The following is a 16,684-nucleotide window of genomic DNA, read 5'->3' on the forward strand; positions in this document are numbered from 1 at the left end:
AATGGTAATAGTAACATACATATCAATAACTACCTTAAACGTAAATGGATTAAATGCTCCACCCAAAAGACATAGACTGGCTGAATGGATACAAAAACAAGACCCATATATATGCTGTCTACAAGAGACCCACTTCAGACCTAGAGACGCATACAGACTGAAAGTAAGGGGATGGAAAAAGATATTCCATGCAAATGGAATTCAAAAGAAATCTGGAGTAGCAATTCTCATATCAGACAAAATAGGCTTTAAAATAAAGACTAATACAAGAGACAAAGGAGGACACTACATAATGATCAAGGGATAAATCCAAGAAGAAGATAAAACAATTGAAAATATTTATGCACCAACATAGGAGCACCTCAATACATAAGGCAAATGCTAACAGGCATAAAAGGGGAAATCGACAGTAACACATTCAGAGTAGGGGACTTAAACACCCCACTTTCACCAATGGATGAATCATCCAAAATGAAAATAAATAAGGAAACATAAGCTTTAAGTGATACATTAAATAAGATGTACTTAGTTGGTATTTATAGGACATTCAATCCAAAAACAACAGAATACACTTCCTTCTCAAGTGCTCATGGAACAACCTCTAGGATAGATCATATCGTGGGTCAAAAATCAAGCCTTGGTAAATTTAAGAAAATTGAAGTTGAATCAAGTATCTTTTCTAACCACAACGCTATGAGACTAGATATCAATTACAGGAAAAAATCTGTAAAAAATACAAACACATGGAGGCTAAATAATATGCTACTAAATAACCAAGAGATCACTGAAGAAATCAAAGAGGAAATCAAAAAATACCTAGAAGCAAATGGCAATGAAAACACGATGACGCAAAAACTATGGGGTGCAGCAAAGCAGTTCTAAGAGGGAAATTTATAGCAATACAATCCTACCTCAAGAAACAAGAAACATCTCAAACAAACGACAACACCTTACACCTAAAACAATTAGAGAAAGAACAAAAAAAACCCAAAGTTAGCAGAAGGAAAGAAATCATAAAGATCATATCAGAAATAAATGAAAAAGAAATGAAATGATAGCAAAGATCTGGTTCTTTGAGAACATAAACAAAATTCATAAACTATTAGCCAGACTCATAGAGAAGAAAAGGGAGAAGACTCAAATCAACGGAACTACAAATGAAAAAGGAGGAGTAACAACTGACACTGCAGAAATACAAAAGATCATGAGAGATTACTACAAGCAACTACATGCCAATAAAATGGACAACCTGGAAGAAATGGACAAATTCTTAGAAAAGCACAACCTTCTGAGACAACCAGGAAGAAATAGAAAATATAAACAGACCAATCACAAGCACTGAAATTGAAGCTGTGATTAAAAATCTTCCAACAAACAAAAGTCCAGGACCAGATGGCTTCACAGGAGAATTCTGTCAAACATTTAGAGAAGAGCTAACACCTATCCTTCTCAAACTCTTCGAAAACATAGCAGAGAGAGGAGCACTCCCAAACTCTTTCTACAAGGCCACCATCACCCTGATACCAAAGCCAGACAAAGATGTCACAAAAAAAGAAAACTACAGGCCAATATCACTGATGAACATAGATGCAAAAATCCTCAACAAAATAGTAGCAAACAGAATCCAACAGCACATTAAAAGGATCATACACCATGATCAAGTGGCATTTATCCCAAGAATGCAAGGATTCTTCAAAATACGCAAATCAATCAATGTGTTACACCATATTAACAAATTGAAGGAGAAAAACCATATGATCATCTCAATAGGTGCAGAAAAATCTTTCGACAAAAATTCAACACCCATTTATGATAAAATCCCTCCAGGAAGTAGGCGTAGAGGGAACTTACCTCAACATAATAAAGGCCATATATGACAAACTCACAGGCAACATGTTTCTTAATGGTGAGAAACTGAAAGCATTTCCACTAAGATCAGGAACAAGACAAGGTTGCCCACTCTCACCTGTATTATTATTCAACATAGTTTTGGAAGTTTTAGCCACAGTAATCAGAGAAGAAAAGGAAATAAAAGGAATCCAAATTGGAAAAGAAAAAGTAAAACTGTCACTGTTTGCAGATGACATGATACTATACATAGAGAATCCTAAAGATGCTACCAGAAAACTACGAGAGCCAATCAATGAATTCGGTAAAGTAACAGGATACAAAATGAATGCACAGAAATCACTTGCATTTCTATACACTAATGATGAAAAATCTGAAAGTGAAATCAAGAAAACACTCCCACTTACCATGGCAACAAAAAGAATAAAATACCTAGGAATAAACCTACCTAAGGAAAAAAAAGACCTGTATGCAGAAAACTGTAAGACGCTGATGAAGGAAATTAAAGTTGATACAAAGAGATGGAGAGATATACCATGTTTTTGCATTGGAAGAATCAATATTGTGAAAATGACTCTAGTACAAGCAATCTACAGATTCAATGCAATCCCTGTCAAACTACCACTTGTGTTTTTCACAGAAGTAGAACAAAAAATTTCACAATTTGTATGGAAATAGAAAAGACCCTGAATAGCCAAAACAATGTTGAGAAAGAAAAATGGAGCTGGAGGAATCAGGTCCCTGACTTCAGACTATACTACAAAGCTACAGTAATCAAGATAGTTTGGTACTGGCACAAAAACAGAAATCTAGTTCAATGGAACAGGATAGAAAGCCCAGAGATAAACCCACGCACATATGGCTACCTTATCTTTGATAAAGGAGGCAAGAATATACATTGGAGAAAAGACAGGCTCTTCAGTAAGTGGTGATGGGAAAACTGGACAGTTTCATGTAAAAGAATGAAATTAGAGCACTCCCTAACACCATACACAAAAATAAACTCAAAATGGATTAAAGACCTAAGTGTAAGGCCAGACACTATAAAACTCTTACAGAAAAACATAGGTAGAACACTCTATGTCATAAATCACAGCAAGATCCTTTTTGACCCACCTCCTAGAGAAATGGAAATAAAAGCAAAAGTAAACAAATGAGACCTAATGAAACTTAAAAGCTTTTGCACAGCAAAGGAAACCATAAATGAGATGAAAAGACAACCCTCAGAATGGGAGAAAATATTTGCAAGCAAAGTAACTGACAAAGGATTAATCTCCAAAATATACAAGCAGCTCATGCAGTTAAATATCAAAAAAACAAACAACCTAATCCAAAGATGGGGAGAAAACCTAAATAGCATTTCTCCAAAGAAGATATACAGATTGCCAGCAAACACATGAAAGGATGCTCAGTATCACTAATCATTAGAGAAATGCAACTCAAAACTACAATGAGGTATCACCTCACACCGGTCAGAATGGCCATCATCAAAAAATCTACAAACAATAAATGCTGGAGAGGGTGTGGAGAAGAGGGAACCCTCTTGCACTGTTGGTAGATATGTAAATTGATAACAGCCACTATGGAGAACTGTTTGGAGTTCCTTAAAAAACTAAAAATGGAACTACCATACGACCTAGCAATCCCACTACTGGGCATATACACTGAGAAAACCATAATTCAAAAAGAGTCATGTATCACAGTGTTCACTGCAGCTCTATTTACATTATCCAGGACATGGAAGCAACGTAAATGTCCATCGACAGATGAATGGATAAAGAAGATGTGTCACATATATACAATGGAATATTACTCAGCCATAAAAAGAAACGAAATCAAGTTATTTGTAGTGAGGTGGATGGACCTAGAGATTGTCATGCAGAATGAAGTAATTCAGAAAGAGAAAAATACCGTATGCTAACACATATATATGGAATCTAAAAACAACACAAAAATTCTGAAGAACCTAGGGGCAGGACAGGAATAGGGACGGAGACCTAGAAAATGGACTTGAGGACCCAGGGAGGGGGAAGGGAAAGCTGGGACGAAGGGAGAGAGTGGCATGGACATGTATACACTATCAAATGTAAAATAAATAGCTAGTGGGAAGCAGCGGCATAGCACTGGGAGATTAGCTAGGTTCTTTGTGTCCACCTAGCTGGGTGGGATAAGGAGGGTGGGAGGGAGACACAAGAGGGAGGGGATATGGGGATATATGTATACGTATAGCTAATTCACTTTGTTAAAGTGCAGAAACTAAAACACCATTGTAAAGCAATTATACTGCAATAAAGATGTTAAAAAAAAAAAGAAAAAGAAGAGTTTCCAGTCTTGTTCAGACATTTTGTGCGGCTATTCATTTTTTGGATAAATCTTAAGAAGCAAAAGTACCACTAGCTAGAAAGCCTTGTAATCTCCACAACATTGGAGCAGGTCTTAGTGCACGAGGATGATTCAGATTCTTTGTGTGTGTGTGTGTGTGTGTACACGTGGGATCTTAGGGATTCACAGTGGGTGGTAGAAGCTTTAAAGTAGGGCCGTGGACTCAAATTCTTTCAGAGTCCTTTAACAGGTACTCTGATTTTGAAGATGTTAAAATCCATTCTGCCTGTGATTTATTAAAATGAAGGGAAATCACAAAACATCCTTTTATTCAGCCACGTTTCTTTTCACATTTTACAGCCATTCATTGTACAGTTTTCCAAAGGATTTAAAAAAAAATAGGAGATAATGAAACACCCCCCCCCCCCACACACACACACATACACACACACATAAAAAATCACCATGCCTGAGAAAGCTGTTAGAAAGTCTAGTTCTCTGTAAGCAGCTGGCTCCACCACCTTTTCGCAACATATTTCTCTTGATTCACACCAGCTGGTTGTTTCTAATTTCTCCTCAGTGTCTTGGAATAGCTATTTTCCTTGAAGCTAATCTCTCAGCCTTTGCCGATGACTCCCTGAGCTTGGAATTCCTACAGAAGGTATTATTCCTCTTCAAGTTTCTGCTCTTAACTCTTAAATAAACTTAGCCTTCACAGCTGACCTTTGAGTAAGGATGCTCCCAGAGATTCACATCACTTATGAGTTTAGGTAAGCTTTAGGGGTAAGAGTGGTGACATATCTGCATGGATAAACTTGAATCCCTGTTTTTTTATCATGCATCTAGGTTCAAAATGAAATTGACTTTTTGGCAGGACTGACTGAGGTGTGAGCATCATGCCACCTACCACCCCTCTCTGGGCAGTGATAGAAATTCTAATGGAGAAACAGACTTTGTGACCATCTAGATGCACATACTGTTAAAAAGATAGAGCACATTTCTCATGTACTATTGTAGTTAATCTTCACAACCATCTTGAACAGTGGGTATTTTCATGTCTTCTTTAAAAAACATTTAAAGGAGGCTCAGAGAGCTTAAGCATGTGCTAGTATCACATAGCTCATAGGAATGAAACCTCAGTTCAGACCCAGATTGTGAAACTCAAAAGCCAGATTTTCTTCCTAATGGATCACAGTATCTAGTCCTCCACTGCAGTAAATCTGATAAGCTTGCTTTTCTTTGAACCTATTTTCTTAGGTTTTGGGCCATGTTTTCTTTTGTCTTTCTTTTAACATTGGTAGGACTTTAATTATGTGTGTGTGTATGTTTGTGTGTGTGTGTGTATATATATATATGTATATATATATATATATATATATAAACATTTTACTTTTATTTCTGTTTTTATATTATTGACAGACTCTTTAAATTGGAGAAGCCTTGTCTAGGATATGAGGAAATCAGAACCATACCTGGAACGTTGCTTTTATTGATTGTGAATATGTAGATATCAATATCTTTTAAACTATACGTGCTTTACATACATCTGATTCATTAAGTCTTCAGAACAACTTAATAAATCAACGTTATTCCTGTTTTAAAAGGAGAAGGAGTGAAAGCTTAAATAATTTGGAAAAGGTGACACAGCCAATAAGGCAATATTCAAACTGCTATACTGAGTATCAGATGGACAGTGGCACCTCCTCCAGCAGTGTTTAGGAAGAAATGACTGAGAACTCTTAGAGTAGAGGTTTATTTTTGTGTTACAAGTATCTTAGTCCAAAGCTAGCAAGAATTATAGATTCTATGCTAATCAACATTCAACTCATTTCTTGTCGCTCTATGCCTTTCAGTTGAGTGTTGCAAACACTTACCGGCCACTCAAGTGCTAGGGAATGTGGCATTACATGCTTTACACTTATTATTGTCTCATTCCAACCTCACAACGCTCCTCTGAGGGAATGAGCAGTGTTCTCAAAGCCTTCATTGTTCTCATCTATAGAAGGAGAAAATAAGTAACTTCCCCAAAGAGGCTCACGTATATACATATATATGTATAGGGTAAACCGGGAATGCAAATCCAGTTCCGCCTGATCTTAGAGCATCTACTCTTTACCATTATGCTATGCTGTGTAAGTCCTGTGTCTACCTCTCTCTATTTAGATTTTTCTTCCACAGGCTTTGGTAACTTACCTCTCTTCTTTGGTTGACACTAACCCTGATTCCATTTTTCTTGGTTCTCACTTAACCCTATGTTGCTTTGAGAATGAGATGAGGCATTCACTTATACAAAAGAAATCTTCTGTGGTCAGCCTCTGGGCTCCATAATATAATTTCACTTTCTATTTATTGTTTTACTACTCCCATTAAATTATGAGATCTGAGAAAAGGGGTTATGTCTCAAGTATATTTATACTTCTCAAACAAACAGTACATGGAAAATAGAATAAATAGTCATTCAACACACTTCTGTTGAGTGTCTTATATATCTGAATAAATCCAGTTCTCACCCAGATGTAGTGAGGGATTATTTGGTCAATGTATGCAGCTAGGTTTTGACTAAGAGTAGAATGGCCACTCTGTCAAAAGCTCAGTACCATCTTGGCATGAAACTGAGCTGCAAACAGCTATTCTGAATCCCAAGCTAATCTAGAGGACAGTAGGCACCCTCCAAATTTTATCTCTCTCAAGTGTCTACAGTCTAGACGATGGAAATCCATTTTACTACCACTGTGTTTGTCTCCATTCATTTGTTCTTTTATTCAGCGGTCTATTACACAGCACTTTATATTGGTGAGACACTCTCCCAGCCACCAATGTACAAACTAGCTAGATAGGTAAATCGTCTACTCTCATGAAGCTCACGTTCTACTATTTGAGATTGGAGAGTAAGAAAATAAGATGAAAGAGTCACGTAATGTAGAACGACTGGGTAACTAGTTTGGTTTGTCTGGAAAATCTTTTCTGAATTAGCGATTTTTTTTAAAGCTGAGATGTGAATGACAAGAAGTATCCATCCATGGATAGAAAAGAGGAATTAGTGCAAATGCCTTTAGCAGGGAACAAGATGAACTTGTAGGGTTCAGAAAGTAATGTAGGGTGGCTGAGGAGTGGTGAGCTACGAGTACAGTATTATGAGATCAAGTTGGAGTGTAAGATTAAGGTCAGTTAATAGGTTCTCATGGATTGAGATAAGGTGTTTAGCTTATTTTCTAAATGTGTTCTAAGTGTGTTGGGTGAGTATTGAAGAGTTTTAAACTAGGGACAACAACATGTTTTATATACATATTTTGAAATATATATATATTCAAAATAATCGCTCAGGCAATGATATGTAGATAGGGTTTTAGGGAGATACAAGTGGAAGAGGGGAGACCATTTAGGTGACCCTTATGTGGGCCAATCAAGGGATGATATTTCACTGGTCTGAGGATGTGGGTAACAGCGGAGATGAGGAAACAGGACAGTTTAGGGATATTGTTTAGAGGATGTGGCAACACTTCATTTGGATGTAGGACTTATGAGAAGAGAGGGGACCAGGAGGACTTCTAGGTTTTTGCTTTGAACAATTGGGTAGATGGTGTTGCTACTTCCTGAAATGAGGAGCGGGTTGTGGGTAAAGGAGAGTTCAAGGGATTGAGCGTTCTGCTTGGGTCATGGTGACACTGAGATTTCTTTGGAGTATGTATGTGGGACTGTCAAGCACAATGTTGGGCATATGAGTCTGGGGTCTAAAGGCAGGTCTTTCACAGAACATGCACATTTTGAGGCTATTGCCATTGAAATAAATGCGGAAGATAGGATGAGCTCCCCTAAGTAGAGTGTGTAAATAGAGAAGATTGAGGACAGGACTTCAGGAGGGAACTCCAAGCCTTCTGAGTTCTGGAAGAGGAGGGTGCATCTGTGGAGGAGAGGAAGATTATAAGCCTGGAAAGTGAAATGTTTTGGACATCAAGAAAAAGAAAGTGTTTCAAGGAGAATATGACTCTTTGTTTTACTTGCTGTTACCTTTATTTTAATGAAAATCATTTGGAGTCAAAGCAGTAGCTCTTTGAAGAGTGCTTTGAAGAAATCTTAACTTCCCAAAAAGGAAAAAGAAAATAATCAAAGGTATTGGCCACATTTCTCTGGAAATTTCACCATACAACCAAGACTGTCTTTTAAGGCTGCTCATGAATAAAATGAGAACCAAAGATAAATGCAGTCGGCCTCGATTGCTTATTTTTCTTATGGATTATGTTATAACTCTTTGAAAACAGTGTTGCATTACTGTAAAATTACTGTGTATTTTTCTCTGTCAAGTTTAACCTGATGGAGTTCTATGGGCCTTTCAAATGGTACAAGATGAATATGCTCGCTTGTGACTCCGTGATTTGCCAACATTTTCTCACTATTAGTTTATCATTATTACCATTTTTATTATCATTATTATGCATGTGTTTCTCTTGTCCTTAAGATCTGAGACTCCTAAAAACTTAACTTTGTAATTCTTGAAAGATATAAAAGACAGGGAAGAGGGCATCACTTGGGGTGTTCTATATGGCATCTTCTTGCCAAGAAGTTGCTGTTGAATCAGCCGTGGTTACATCAGACCCAGAGAGACATTACGGATTCCAACAGCCTCTGTTCTGGGCCTTTTTTTTTTTGGAAGATAAAACAACCCATTAGCATAGCTCTCCCCAACAAGGCTGGAAACTCTGGCCCTGGTGAAGAGCACACATATTCAGAAACCAATTCAGGCTAGTAATGAGATCTTTAATGTGCAAATAAATATTAGATGGGGCAAGGAGCACAGTAAGATCCGATCCTGTGGTGACTCATTTGTGTTGATGTTCACCATTTGACGTAAGAAAGATGGAAAAGGAGATAAAGGGTAGATTTATTATTTTTAATATGTTCTTCATTTTTGTAACAGAAATCTATGAACTATCCAAGAAATATAACTCAAGGACTGACTTTTAGTATCTCTTTGATGTTTATTATTTGTGATGTGGTAAAATTGGTGAATAAATAAAGAGCTATGCTAAGCAAGGGAATTCACCTCTTTTATGGGGGTTGCAAGAGAAGTGTTGGGAGGAGGAGGATGTTTTATGAGCCAGACATTTCAGGTTTGAATCCCTGTCCCATCATTTAAAGTCAGTGTTCTCTTGCACAAGTTTCTTAAACTCTTGGAGTCTCAGCTTCTTATTTATGCAACGTGACACTTATGTTCCTGAAAATGACAGATATTCAGTTAGTTACAGTTACTTACAATGTTATTTCACATCTTTCTCCAAATTGCTAAACCTTTAGCCTTTTTCTCTAACTTTATAAGTAGCAGGAGAGGCAGATCTGTTTGCATAGCCCATCATTTTCACATTATGGAAGGGCTTAGTATTTAGCTTTTTGGTATTAAAGTCAATTACCAATGATTTATTAGCTACTAGGAAGGTATAATATAAATAATAAACTTGAAGGTTATAGATAAATTATGTTTTTAACTGGAATGCTAATAAATTATGTCATGTTATGAAATAAGTAGCTGTATTCTTCAAACATCAGAGTAAAAGTTACCTGATGAAAATTTTCCCAATGATGGCACAAATTAAACTTAGCTGTCAGAATAAAATCTGCAAAGGAGGAAAAATAATGATTCCCCATCTCCAAATATAGTTTATTTGAATTTAGAATTGTTTCTACAAATCTATACCATAATAGATCACCTAATCAGAAAGATTAGGTGGTAATAAACTTTTCCCCAAACCCTTTTTCTCCTTTAGATAGGAAAGCCATATTTTGTTTGCAGATATTCCCTGAATTGAAATCTGTGCCTTAATTCTTTATTTTATTTTATTTATTTATTTTTGGCTGCATTGGGTCTTTGTTGCTGCGTGTGGGCTTTCTCTCGTTGCGGCGAACAGGGGCTACTCTTCGATGTGGTGCGTGGGCTTCTCGTTGCAGTGGCTTCTCTTGTTGAGGAGCACAGGCTCTAGGCGTGTGGGCTTCAATAGTTGTGGCTCGCGGGCTCTAGAGCGCAGGCTCAGTAGCTGTGGTGCATGGGCTTAGTTGTTGCATGGCATGTGGGATCCTCCCGGACCAGGGCTCTAACCCGTGTCCCCTGCATTGGCAGGCGGATTCCCAACCACTGCACCACCAGGGAAACCCTGTGCCTTAATTCTTATTGGGAACAAGTTGAATTGTTATGATAAGTGGAAGCATCTTTTCATACCTCTTCAATTTTCTGGCTTCAGTACCAACATCGTATTGAAGCACAGTTCTAAAGAGTGTTCACTATTTGACAAATAGCATCACCTCTAGGGATTGAGAAACTCAGAATCTGAAGAAGGGATTAGTGCCTCATCCTACATGAGGTCTTTGTTGAGTTCTTCATCTTCTTAGCTTTCTTCTTTCTGAGTGACAGAAAGAAATGTTTATACAGTACAACTGCATGTAGTAGTATAATGACTATTATTTATTAAATGCTTACTAAATAGCTGGCACAATGCTAAATATTTTACATGTATTATCTCATTCAGTCTTCACAAACAATGCTAGGAGATCTGAACTAGCCTCATCTCGATTTCAGAGGAGCAAATTGCTGAAGGTCATGCAGTATACAGATTTTATTAGAGCTGAAAACACAAGCAGTCTACTGCATGTTAACCTCAATTCAGTACTGCCTCTTTTCTACAAAAACCCATTGGGAAGGAAAACCCCATGGAGATAATGATCTTTGGACATTTGAGTGATTTTGCTTACCTGTGATTTTCAAAGAGGTTACCAGATGGGTGTGTGTCATGTTTCTGTTCCCAGCTTAACTGTTTGCTATTACCTTACATTTTAACATTACTCCTGGTACGAATGATTTACTAACACTAACATTTAGGAGGTATATTTGCATATTGCAGAGATGTGGCCAAAGAACAGACCTCTGATTCTGTATTATGCAGAGGAAAAAAGAAAACAGGCATATATATCTCCTTCAGTCAGAGAGACATGCCAGCAGGAGTGGGAGTGGGGCGGGGCTCCTCATTAATATCTAACTGCAAGGAATGGTTACTTCCAATTTTATGGTATTCTTCTCCCTGAATGAACTATTGCAGTTCCAAATGACTGGTAAGAACATGGAAATCATGTATATTATAAAATAAGTGTCATTTGGGATAACTGAGTAATTAATTCGCTCCTTATCAACTCGTCTACAGCCACTGATGTATTACATAGATCTGGGCTTCATTAGGAAGTGGTGAAATATATACTGAATGAAATCATTTTATATATGATTTGGGGAATATTTTAAAAATCTCCATTACTTTATCTCGATGACTCAACATGAGGTGTTGTAATTTTCCAGGACACCAATGAAATACTGAATTGTGCCATTAGTCTATTTTAAAGGAATTTAATTCCATTAAATTTAATAATATTTAGTACTTATAGAGTACCATCTCCTTTGAAATGGAAACATTAACTGCTATAATTAATCCTCCTAGCGCTTCTCCAGGCTAAAAATATAAATAGAAATAAAGAAAGCAATTAGGAACTGGTGTGCCCTTGATAAAAGAAGGAAACACAATTAGATGTTCAGCCTCTGACTCAGGACTCCTGGGTTCAGATAATGCCCAGAGAAGGTTTTCTCTTTAGCGGGGGGGAGCAGTTCACTTCCTAGGAATTGCAGGTTATACCTAAAGCTTGATTAGTTGGGTGAAGATATCTAGGTCCGTTTACAGACATTGTAAATAAAGCTCTATCATTAGCAAAGATTTGAAAATAGATGACACCATGGGCACCTCTTCACACTGAAATGCTGTAATTTTTTCACTCTGAAAAATTTGACTATCATTTGTCTGCTGTTCACTTTCACCTCTGGCTTACGCCACTTTTTCAGGGTCTGAGAAAAGGTGTGTGTATGGGGTGGGGGATATGGAAGTAACAGATAGTAAACAGAAAGATTGTTTCTTTGGTCACTGGTGTCCACTGTAAGACACATCATCTCTCAATCGAACTGTATCTCAAATTGATCAGTTTGATTCTTTCTAAAACACGCATCTGAGCATTCCCTAGTATCCTTTAGTTGTTTCCTTCTGTCTTCAAGATCAAATCCAAGCTCCTTTCCATGGCACAAAACATGTCATCATAAACGGCCTTTTCCTGTTCTTCATCTCCCAGTCCTTGAGGACTATAAGCCCAGAACCATGTTTTAAAGTTTCATGTGTGTATGTATGCTGGTTAAAAAATCCGATTGCATTAGTGGGAAATCACCCACTAATTACGCTTGGAAAAGCTATGTTTCACACAGGAGCAGCATAACAGTGGTTTTCAATCCAAGTAAACATTAAAATTACCTGAGAGGCTATAAAAAATACCAATTCCTGAGTCCCGCCTCAATCTATGAATTCAGAATTTAAGGAAATGGTACCTGGGCATTGGTATTTTACAAAATCCCCCAGAGATTCGTGGTTTCGGTTTGCATCCAAATTTTAAAACCGCTTCAAGATAATACAATAATGTAATAAAAAGAATATTGTCTAGCAGTTAAGAATAAGGGCTATGGAATTAGAAAACCCTGAAGTTCGTAATGTGTTCTTTTTTTAATTAAATTTTTATTGGAGTACAGTTGATTTATAATGTTGTGTTTGTGCTGTACAGCAAAGTGAATCAGTTATACATATACATATTTCCACTCTTTTTTAGATTCTGTTCCCATATAGTTCATTACAGAGTACTGAGTAGAGTTTCTTGTGCTATACAGTAGGTTCTTATTAGTTACCTATGTTATATATAGTAGTGTGTATATGTCAATTCCAATCTCCCAATTTATCCCCACCTTGATAACCATAAGCTTGTTTTCTACATCTGTGAGTCTATTTGTTTTGTAAATACGTTCCTTTGTACCATTTTTTAGATTCTACATATGAGCGATACCATATGACATTTGTCTTTCTCTGTCTGACTTAATGTGTTCCTTAAATGAATTTTTAATTCAATATTTATTTAGAGCCAGAGCAGGACATTGCAAATGCTCAGAAAAGTAGGACCCCTGGTGGCAGTCCTCAGATTTGTCTCTTCTGCTCTGAGCAATTAAACTCTGGATCTCCGTACTCATATCCCACTCAGCAAGACAAAAGCCTTCTGATGAACTAGACCTAGCTCCCTTAGATACGGGGTAGAGTGATAATCCATTTTTAACATGCCTCTTTGGGAGGGAGGTCAGGTTCCCACTTCAAGTAACTTCTCATATTACTCTTTCCAGCCACATACATAATCTCCCTGAAGGGATTGTGACAAATCTAGTGTTTCTCCATCTTGTTAGAAAGCCAGTGATATTTTGGCCATCTTTATCTACTAGCCTTCGATGCGAGGATTAAATTAAGCAGCAGTAATACAGCATAGTATTTGACAGTGTTAAATGTTCGATACATGTTGACTGTTATTATTTTCATTTCTAGCACTCTGTATCTGTTTACCTGAATGCCTCGTAACTCTGTGATTCTCATTATTCATTATTTCTGAAATGAAATTTTCTTCTCTTTCAAGGGAAACGTAAAAAGTGAGAGCATGTATGTAAATACTTAAGTATTTAAATACTTAAACATGTATGTAAATACTTAAAAAGTGTGTAAATACTTAAACATACTTTAAGTATTTACAGTGTAATGGGCACCGTTTTAAGACTTTTATATATATATTTAGCTTATTTAATTCTTATACCTATGGATGATTCTTACTGTTACCCCCATTTTAGAGATAAAGACACTGAGTCACTAAGAGGTTATGTAGATTTCTGAAGGACGCGCATAGTATGTGGTGGGTCTAGGATTTGAACTCAGAAAGTCTGATTCCAGATCTTGTGCTATGAATTTCACAACACCTACTGTCTCATCCTCCTAAGATCCAGCTTTCACGTATCATGACTATGTGAATCTGTCATAGACACCCGCCTCCTCTAAAGAACATGATCCGTTTTCTCCACTGTCTCCTATACAGACTAAAAATATATCTATGATGCTATACTGCATGCATTTTTTTTCTCAAGGAAAATATAGTCCATTAGAGGAGCACACGTGTCTTATTTATTTATGTGTCTTTAGTTCATAGTAAAATGTCTGATGTATTCTAGATGCTCAACAAATATTAATAATAGAACCAAAGAGAAAAATGGATAAGGAACTCATAGGAAAAAAATGTAGAAGGAAAATTATGAGGTTACTTCCTTCCTCTCCCATCAAAGGTATACAAGTATGAGTTCGTGCTCAGGATGGGGAAAGAGGTGAGGACATTTAAATGTATATTTCCATTCTTCATGCTGCAGGAACAGTTCTCGATACATATTTTCAATTATATACCACTGCCATTCATCGCTTCTAAATCCCTCCATTCAGAATTTGTCTACATAAAGCTGTATTTGGGCCTAATGGAAATTTAATAAAAATGTGTAGCATGATTCATCTGAAATAATATGACGACTGTATTTTTCTAGTTATGTACATACATAAATATCTTAAAGCTTATTGATGCATTCAAAACAGGATAGCTGTATCCTACTTTGACATTTATTGTGTTTGTTTAAAGCATGTAGACTGCAACTGCTCCACTTCTGACTCTTCCAGGGTTAGCCTGCAGGGTGTTGGTGAATTTTCATCAACAGTGTCATCTAATGCTCAATCCATACGTCATCATCTCCTCCCCTCTGATGTAAGGGTGGCATTCCCTGTGGCTGTGGGTTTTAATGCAAAACATGACTGGTTAGTTGATATTAGTGTTAACAAATTAAAAATATTTCCTGCAGACAATCCTTTCAGCAGTTTTCTGCCTGGACTGCTTACTTTGGACTTGGAATGGGATCTAACTTAGGAGTCATGTCTCGAGGTTGCAATTATTGCCCGAGAAGCTGAAGCTCACATTTTTATCCTTGAAAAGCTTCAGGTGACAAGCAGACTTAAATTCTCTGGTGATTTTAGTGCTTGTGATCATCGGATCATTCTACAAGCATGTCTTGAATACCAACAATACGCTGAGTCCTGTGCTCACTGCCAAGGATACAAAGATGAGTGGGATGCAGTCAGGAGTTCAGATCCATTTGGGAGGAGGGAAAGAGTCCTGGTACCCATAATGAAATAATAATAGCTGCAGCTTCCACTGATGAATTGGTATATACCAGATATTCACCTCTCAGAGTTCCATTATTTGACGTCATATTTTCCATCTGAATAATTGCCATAGAGAGAAGTAAATGATTTTAAGATTAAATAAATAGCATATGCACCAGATCACACATAGGTGATCCACAACCCATATCCTTAACTGGTAAGATAGAAAAGAGTATAGTGTTCTTCCTGAATTCTAATATTAAGTTTTCCCTTGTTTTTATCCCTCAGTTTATACTAACTAGTACGGAGTTACCAGTTACTCAGCAGATCAAGGAAGCCTTTTGCAGTAAGCTGTGAGTGAGGGCTTGAAGGATAGCTGGGAGTTTGTTCAGATTCCCAGATACATCCTGTATTTCCCTTCTAAACTCTCTTTCTGAACCATGTTGCTCCCCACCTCCACTGGCGTGCCTGGGGTGTCCACGAGGCAGGAACTCAGTGTTCTAGATATTGAGAATACTGAACACAAAGCCTGTTTGGCTTTGGCTCAATCTGGGCACCACTCAGTGCTTCTGGAAAGTGTGAGCTGAGGCAGCTTCACTCATTCAGGTGTTATCTTCTTATTTTGTGCTGTATGCCAGCACCATCCAAACACACATCTGCCGCTGATCCGATCTAAGTACGGTAGATGATTTCTGCCTTGAGTTAAGCAGTATTATCTTTACAATCACAGGTTTTAATGTGTTAGTTGTCCTCTCCATTCAGAGAAAAATGAATCGGCACATTTTAAAATTGTCCTCTCTGTACCACTTAAAATTAATTTGTGTATCTCTCTTTGGGAAACACAGAGCTAATGCAAAATATGCTAGACCGTATGAGATCTTAAAGGAGGAGAACATGTACTGGAACTCTGTCCTTTTTGCCACATGTAGAAGTTGCAAAAGAGATAAAACAAAAAACCCGGGCATGGAGCATTAAGTAATACCCCCACTGATATTTTCTCCCAATAAATATTTCTTAAATTTCATCATGCCTTTCCATTTTTCCTGTTACCACCCTAAGCCACATTTCCATCCTTGCTTGCCTGATTTATTTAACCATGTTTTTTTTGTTTTTTTTTTTTTGCGGTACGCGGGCCTCTCACTGTTGTGGCCTCTCCCGTTGTGGAGCACAGGCTCCGGATGCGCAGGCTCAGCGGCCATGGCTCACGGGCCCAGCTGCTCCGCGGCATGTGGGATCTTCCCGGACCGGGACACGAACCCGTGTCCCCTGCATCGGCAGGTGGACTCTCAACCACTGCGCCACCAGGGAAGCCCCTCACCATGTATTTTTAAAAATTTGATTTCTAAAAATTTCTTTTCTGAGTTCAAGATCACACTCTTTCAATTTTCCACATTGCAGTGTGAGTGATATTTTAAAAATACGTGCCTGGATATGTTATTGTCCTG

At 37.5% G+C, this 16,684-nt stretch overlaps 1 protein-coding gene across 5 annotated transcripts in view; it reads left to right on the plus strand.

Annotated features, from left to right (window-relative positions):
- The window catches only part of CDH8 (cadherin 8), a 380,574-nt gene that overhangs the window by 88,908 nt on the left and 274,982 nt on the right, over positions 1–16,684 (plus strand). The gene's annotated exons all lie outside the window — the stretch shown is intronic.

This window comes from Monodon monoceros, unplaced genomic scaffold, assembly GCF_005190385.1.
Source record: "Monodon monoceros isolate NGI ecotype Baffin Bay Population unplaced genomic scaffold, NGI_Narwhal_1 Super_Scaffold_10, whole genome shotgun sequence".
In the NCBI taxonomy this organism is placed as follows: Eukaryota; Metazoa; Chordata; class Mammalia; order Artiodactyla; family Monodontidae; genus Monodon; species Monodon monoceros.